We start from the raw sequence: 6290 nt of genomic DNA, 5'->3' as shown, positions 1-6290 counted from the left end.
AAGAGAAAAAGAGGAGGGAAAAAACATTTCTGAAATGTATTAGGTATTTATGTACTCATACACAGAATCTAACTAGAAGGATGATCCTTCAGCAACCTGATTTATAGTTTTGGAGAGCTGTATATGACCAAAGGTTATGAACCTCTCCTGCAGTGAGACTTTACTGTCTCTACTGTGGAGCTCGTGCTGAACTAGCCTGGAGATGGGGGAGGATGATAACTTACTGCTTTGCACTCTAGGTGGGGATTGACAGGCAGGCTTTCAGCATCAGCCAAAAAGCAATCAGCGATTACAAATTGTATTGTGTGACAAAGACCATGCTGTGCACATGTGGACTGTTCTGGCTGTAAACCACCTCCTCGCCAAGAGCTAATGAGATAATTTTTCTCCTTGGAGGCTACGCCACTGCTAAATCCAAGAGCAAAGGCAGCTTTCGCATAAGCAGTACCTCCCACAGAGCAGGCCCCCGAAACAAAACATTACCTAGCTGCAGACTGCAACTCAGCAGCTCCAGCCAAGAAAGGCTCCTCCTCTCTCTGACAGTAACTGCTCACAAGTGGGATGTGTTATCTGAATGTCAGCAGTTCCAGGCTCTGTTTGCATACTCTCACGGCTGTTTACATCCCTTCAACACGTCTTTGGTGGGTGGCCTTTCTCCACTTTGCTTTTTTATTGTTTCTACCCCCTCCTCTTTCTGTCAAAGTAGCACCATCACTTTTATTATTCTGACTGCTATCCGTTAGCCTGATTAAAGCTCTCCAGCAATAGGAGGTATTTTTGATTTTGGTTTAATAAAACAAAATAGCAACACAGCAGAAAGCCCTCAGGTCTCTGAGTGGATACAGGCAAAGCCTGATGTTTTGATCTTGCCTGATAACTTTTTCTAGCCAGATCAGAATGAAGTATTTAAGGTATTTAGGCCTACACCTAACTTAGAGCTAAGAATCATGACATTATCTTCAACCTGACTGTGCTTCTGATCACCTGCATAAGTATCTTGCTGAATCAGTAAAACAATCTTCATGCCTGCTAATATTTGAACTTGTTAAACTTTCTTCCTAAAAAGCACTCCCTTGTAAACGAAATCTGAAACAGGGGAAGCAGGGACTTTACAGGGATTTTGTAGTCAGCCTGAGATTTCAAAAGGAAAACAGAGGCAGGAGAGATTTTTTTTTTTTAATCAACTAAAAGAAATCAGTAAAGACAAATCTCGGTAATGAGTGACCCACTTAGGTTTGCACAGAGTGGGTGGTCTGCAAAACAGGTTAACAATTAATACCAGAGGGATGGCGCTGCCAGCATTTCCCACCAAAACCATTTACAAACAGGCTGTATGTAAATCCTGACTTTATGAGGACAAATTTTCCAAGCTCAAGTCCAAATTTTTAAGTGTTTAGCACCCAATACAAAGGCCAGATTTTCAGGAACTTGAGTCTCATTTAACATAAGGTTCAGATTTTTACAAGTCCTTTGTGTAAGTAACTGAAAACTTCTGAAAATTGGCTACATTTCAAGAAGCAGTTGCTGTTGCATGAAGAAACCTTTACTTAACCTAGGTCATACCAAGCAGGGTACACAGAACACTGGCATGTTTTTGCACAAAACTGCAGCAGTCCAGTGCCGTAATAATCTATCAAGATGTTATACATCAAACAGATGAGGCTTTGCAACAGGACAACAAAACATTATAGTAATTAATAGGTGTACAGCAGAGATTGCACTAACCCTTAGTGCAGAACAGTGGATTAAACATGCAATGATGTCCACTAACAGGCTGGGGCAAGCATTAAGTCCTTTTCATCTACTCCCTGCATCAGCAAAGACTTGGCCAACTGTATGAAAATTTACAAGGTGAAGTCCTCTGTGTACTTCAAGCAAGAAAAGGCTTACGCCTAGCTAAATATATGAGCCTGAGAATTATGACTTTCTGATCTTTGGGGCTGTCTGCTTGACACAAGTTTTAGATATGAATTTACATAGAGAATAAAATGAACCTCAAAATTCCTCACACCGAGTCAAAACTCACAATTCCTCCTGCCATTTCCCATTCAAATTGGTGAGCCATCCACTGCTGCACTTTCACCTGAGTTGCTTGCTATGGATGGGCAACCGCCTTCAAAAACTGTGGAATACAATGCTTAGGGGCTTCTCCTGTATGACTTTGTCCTCACAATACATGTTTGCCTGTGCAATTAGTTAAAAATAAAATCTGAAAACATCAAGCCAAAATCTAAGAAAAAATGTTAGGCAAGTTCTTTTGTAATTTGTAACTCAGAACTATGAGATGTTTTTATTGTTGCAACTACAGTAGTGTTGAAAAAGAAATTAGGGTCCCATGTGCCAACAGCAAAGGGTCAGGGATAGTTCTGAAAAGTTCAGAAACTCTTATCTCTTACATGTTTAACAACTGATTTAAGTTCCAGTTCTTGCATTTATTCTGCCTTCGCTTGTCAGTTCCCTGTAAATACCTAGACCAAACAGTTAAAGGACTGCAATCTAAAGGACTAATGCCTATTCCAATCTTCCTAGACTGACCTCACCTCATTTTTTTGGGATATCCTATGTACACATATAAATTATTATTTACAGAAAAAAGGGAGAGATACATGTACTGTACTACATGCACCAGTTAAAGGTTTCTCAGCGCTCTTGGAAAACTTAATCCTGTCGCCCTGGAGGACAAAAAGTCTGGTTTGGGGTCACTCATCACAGAAATTGGAGAAGAAGGGTTGGAACTATTTATATAAACATATGTATACATACATATATTGAAGGGTTGGAACTATTTATATATACATATTTATATTTGCACAATGCCCAAAGGCAAAAAAAAGTTTTAGGGCTCCATAACACATAACACTTTTGCCAAAATAGTAAAATTCGTTTTTATAAGATGGCATCATGGTGACCTGTCATAACCAGAGTACAATATTTACTCAGCCTTAAGTACTTGGAATTCACAGCAAGTTTGTTGAGCACATGAAGTCTGTTCTGCTACACCCTTAAAAGGATTTATCCACACGGAGGGGTACCATGCAGAAGAGATTAAACAGAATAAAAGAAACATGAATTAAGTGAAAGAGGTAGAAGACTGAGGATTTCAGGATTTTTTTTTTTGGCATTTACCCAATGAGCACCAGAAACGTGGGAAATCTTCAAGTTCAGTATAATATAAGACTAACTCTCACATTTAAATCACTAGCTACTGTGACTGCTTATTGCATAACTTCTGTGTGTAGCATACACTGTAGGACTGCTTTACTATTTTCACTGCTTTTTTTTTTTCTTTCCCATTACTTCACAAAAAAAAAAAAAAAAGGCAGCCACCTTGTCTTTGCCACAGGGGGAGGTGACAGTTCATGCTGCTGTCTCAGGGTGTGATAATCCAAGAGCAGCCCCTGGCCATGAGGGACGTTGATGCTTCTGTAACAAGCATGTGCAGGAGGCATAGTTTGAAGCACAGCCCTAGGTGTCTGTTATTCTATCTTGTCAGGAAAGAGTAATTAGAGAATAACTCCCTGTTGCCTTCAACTCTCTCCTGCCAGCCCACTGGTCCCCATCCATCATCATGAAGACTTCTCTCGGTGATTCATTATGAGAGGGCTGCCTTTCCAAGGGAGGCACTGAGAGGAATTTTCTACTTCTCTCTCCCTCCCCTTTTGCATGGCAGCAATCTCATTTCATTACAAGCCCAGGATGCTAATGTCACTGCCTTCAGGCATCTGCTAATAAGAAACAAGCAATTTCCAGGAGCAGGAGACACGATGCGTGCATTAAAAAAACTTCTGAGAAAGAGAACCCCTCACATGCTTCCAGTAAGGAAGGTGAGCAAAAGGTAAGGGCATGTGAAAAGTTAAATCCTGGAAGGGTGAGTGGGCGGGCCTGGAAAGCACACAGTAAAAACACTATCAGGCAGGGTGAAAGAGCACAAGGAAGCCTGGACAAATATTGTCTACCTATGGGACTTTAAGAAGAAATGCAAGATAAATATATATATGCATATACAGTACCAAGAGGCACCAGGCATTTCAAAAGCAGTGAGCACAGTCTGAACAACTCATTTATTACAGATACAGTATAACTGTGCGTTTAGGTGTTTTTTCCTTCAAAAGTAATTGCAACATTTCATAGTACAATTTTTGTCTGCATGAAATGGTAAGAGTTATCTACCTTTGTAAAACACTCAGTCATGTATAAAATAAATCTCAAATGTTGCATGCACTACTTGTCTATATAAATATTGCACAGAGGTATTGTTATTATTCCAATTCCTCCTAGCTATTCTAGCTGGGTTCAGAGGAGCTTGCAAAAAGAGCCGGAAGTTTTTAACAGCATTGTCAGAATACGGAAAGCTGTTTGATAACTATATTGTTGTAAACTATGGTAAAGCAAACTCTCCATGTTCATTCTTTAGGTACTTACTGCAAATGGGGCGTCTTTCCAGGGGCAGGAGTGTCTCCGTTCCTGAATATTTACAGCCACAGAGCTCTGAACCAGTCCTACACTGAGGGCATGAAATACTGAAGATATTTACCAAGTTCCTCTCTAACATCCTGAAACTGATGTCACCTATTTCTTTGAGGCTGGAGAAACGTCGTCTGTAAGAACAGCTCTACTTGAAATAAAGAATTAAGATCAGAGATATGAGCTCATTCAAGTTTCAAGGAGATTGAGAAAAAATGTATTTAGGGTAGGAAATGAACCAAGGCAAATCAAATTAATTGACATAATGGCCAGAAAGTTAGCCCCTTTGAGGAAGCTGAATGTTGTGTGCTCAATAAAAGTATGTTTCTGCAACCCCAGGATTGAACAATTCTTTTAACGTAGCGACTATAACTGCATAGCAGAAGATATACTGTGCTATTCTTGAGCTCACTGGTGCCAGAACTATGAGCTAACCTCCCAAACAAGATAAAGTCCTCTCTATGGATAAGATTGAAAACTATAGCTCTGACTTGTTTTGAGTCAGCTTGCTGTGATAATGCCAAGTGAAAAAAGATTAAGGCAAAAACCTGTCTTTCAACAGCTGTTAGAACATGTCAGAAATACCCAGAGGATGAATGTATTCAATTTGTATATGAACACTGACAGCCTGGAACTGCGGAAGACTCAATAATAGTAGGATATCACATGCTAACTTATCTAAGCAAAGGCTAAATGTCACGTGATCGACTCCATGACATGTAGTTCCAAAATTCTGGTCTAGATTTCTCTCTGTAAACACAAATGGTTTGTTCCTTAGAAATTCCTTTTAATAGAGATCTGAAGTAGATAAATGTGGACAGGACAGGAAAACAGAGATCCAAAAAGAGTATTTCCCCACTGAGAAGCTGTGAGAAAACTGTTAGCAAAAAGAATTTGGCATTTCACTACTGCTGAGGAAGAGGTTTTATACCTTAACAAGCCATAGCAGGACATGGAAGAACTATGTAAAATGATACTTCTCTTCTACACATAAATTCCCTGCATGCAACACAAACTCACTTGAAATGCTAAAAGAGAAGAAATAAAATAAAAATATTTTTATTACCCTTCTGACCTCTTGATTAATATTAAAGAAAAATCTAAGTATTTTAGTCAGTGAAAATAGATCAGATTTTATTATTTCCTAACTGCACAAGAATGTTTAGTATACACTATTAACATGATTGGTGGATGTAACTAACCAACATTTATAACAAGCTTTGTAATACAAGGGCTTCTTGATCATGAACACTACATTGCTGATAGATGCGATGAATAGTTTGTGGGAATGCTGGCATCCATTCATTAGTAGTACTTACTAGGGAAAGGATAGTTTACAAATCTGGTCATGCAGAATTCACGTTATCAACTATCTTTGGCCTCCCAGTGAAACTACTAGGAAAAGAAGTTATTTTAAGTTTCTGCATTGTCCTCATACTCTTGCATTTTAATTGGTCACAATACTCACTACAGTTCTTTTTCCCACATCAAGTAAAATTAGAAAGCACTATTAATCCCATTTTAGTGAGGGGGTCTGAGTCACCACAATTGTGCAAGACACACTGAAAGTTTGTAGCAAGACAGGCAACAATAGCCCAATAACTCAAGCTACTGCCATAATCATTTGATTTCTTAATAAAATAAAAAAGATTCCATGTACCTGTTCTGTACTCACAGGACTTCTTTGGCCAGCTGAGCTGGGAGAGCTGATATCATCAGATGCTATGACTCTTTAAAATGATATAATGCCAGATAACCTTAGATTGACAAGAAAGAGATAAATTTAATACTGCTTCAGTTGAGAAGTATTAATTAGAACAACTTTT

Source organism: Cygnus olor, chromosome 4, assembly GCF_009769625.2.
Source record: "Cygnus olor isolate bCygOlo1 chromosome 4, bCygOlo1.pri.v2, whole genome shotgun sequence".
In the NCBI taxonomy this organism is placed as follows: domain Eukaryota; kingdom Metazoa; phylum Chordata; class Aves; order Anseriformes; family Anatidae; genus Cygnus; species Cygnus olor.
Note: the sequence above shows the minus strand (reverse complement) of the source record.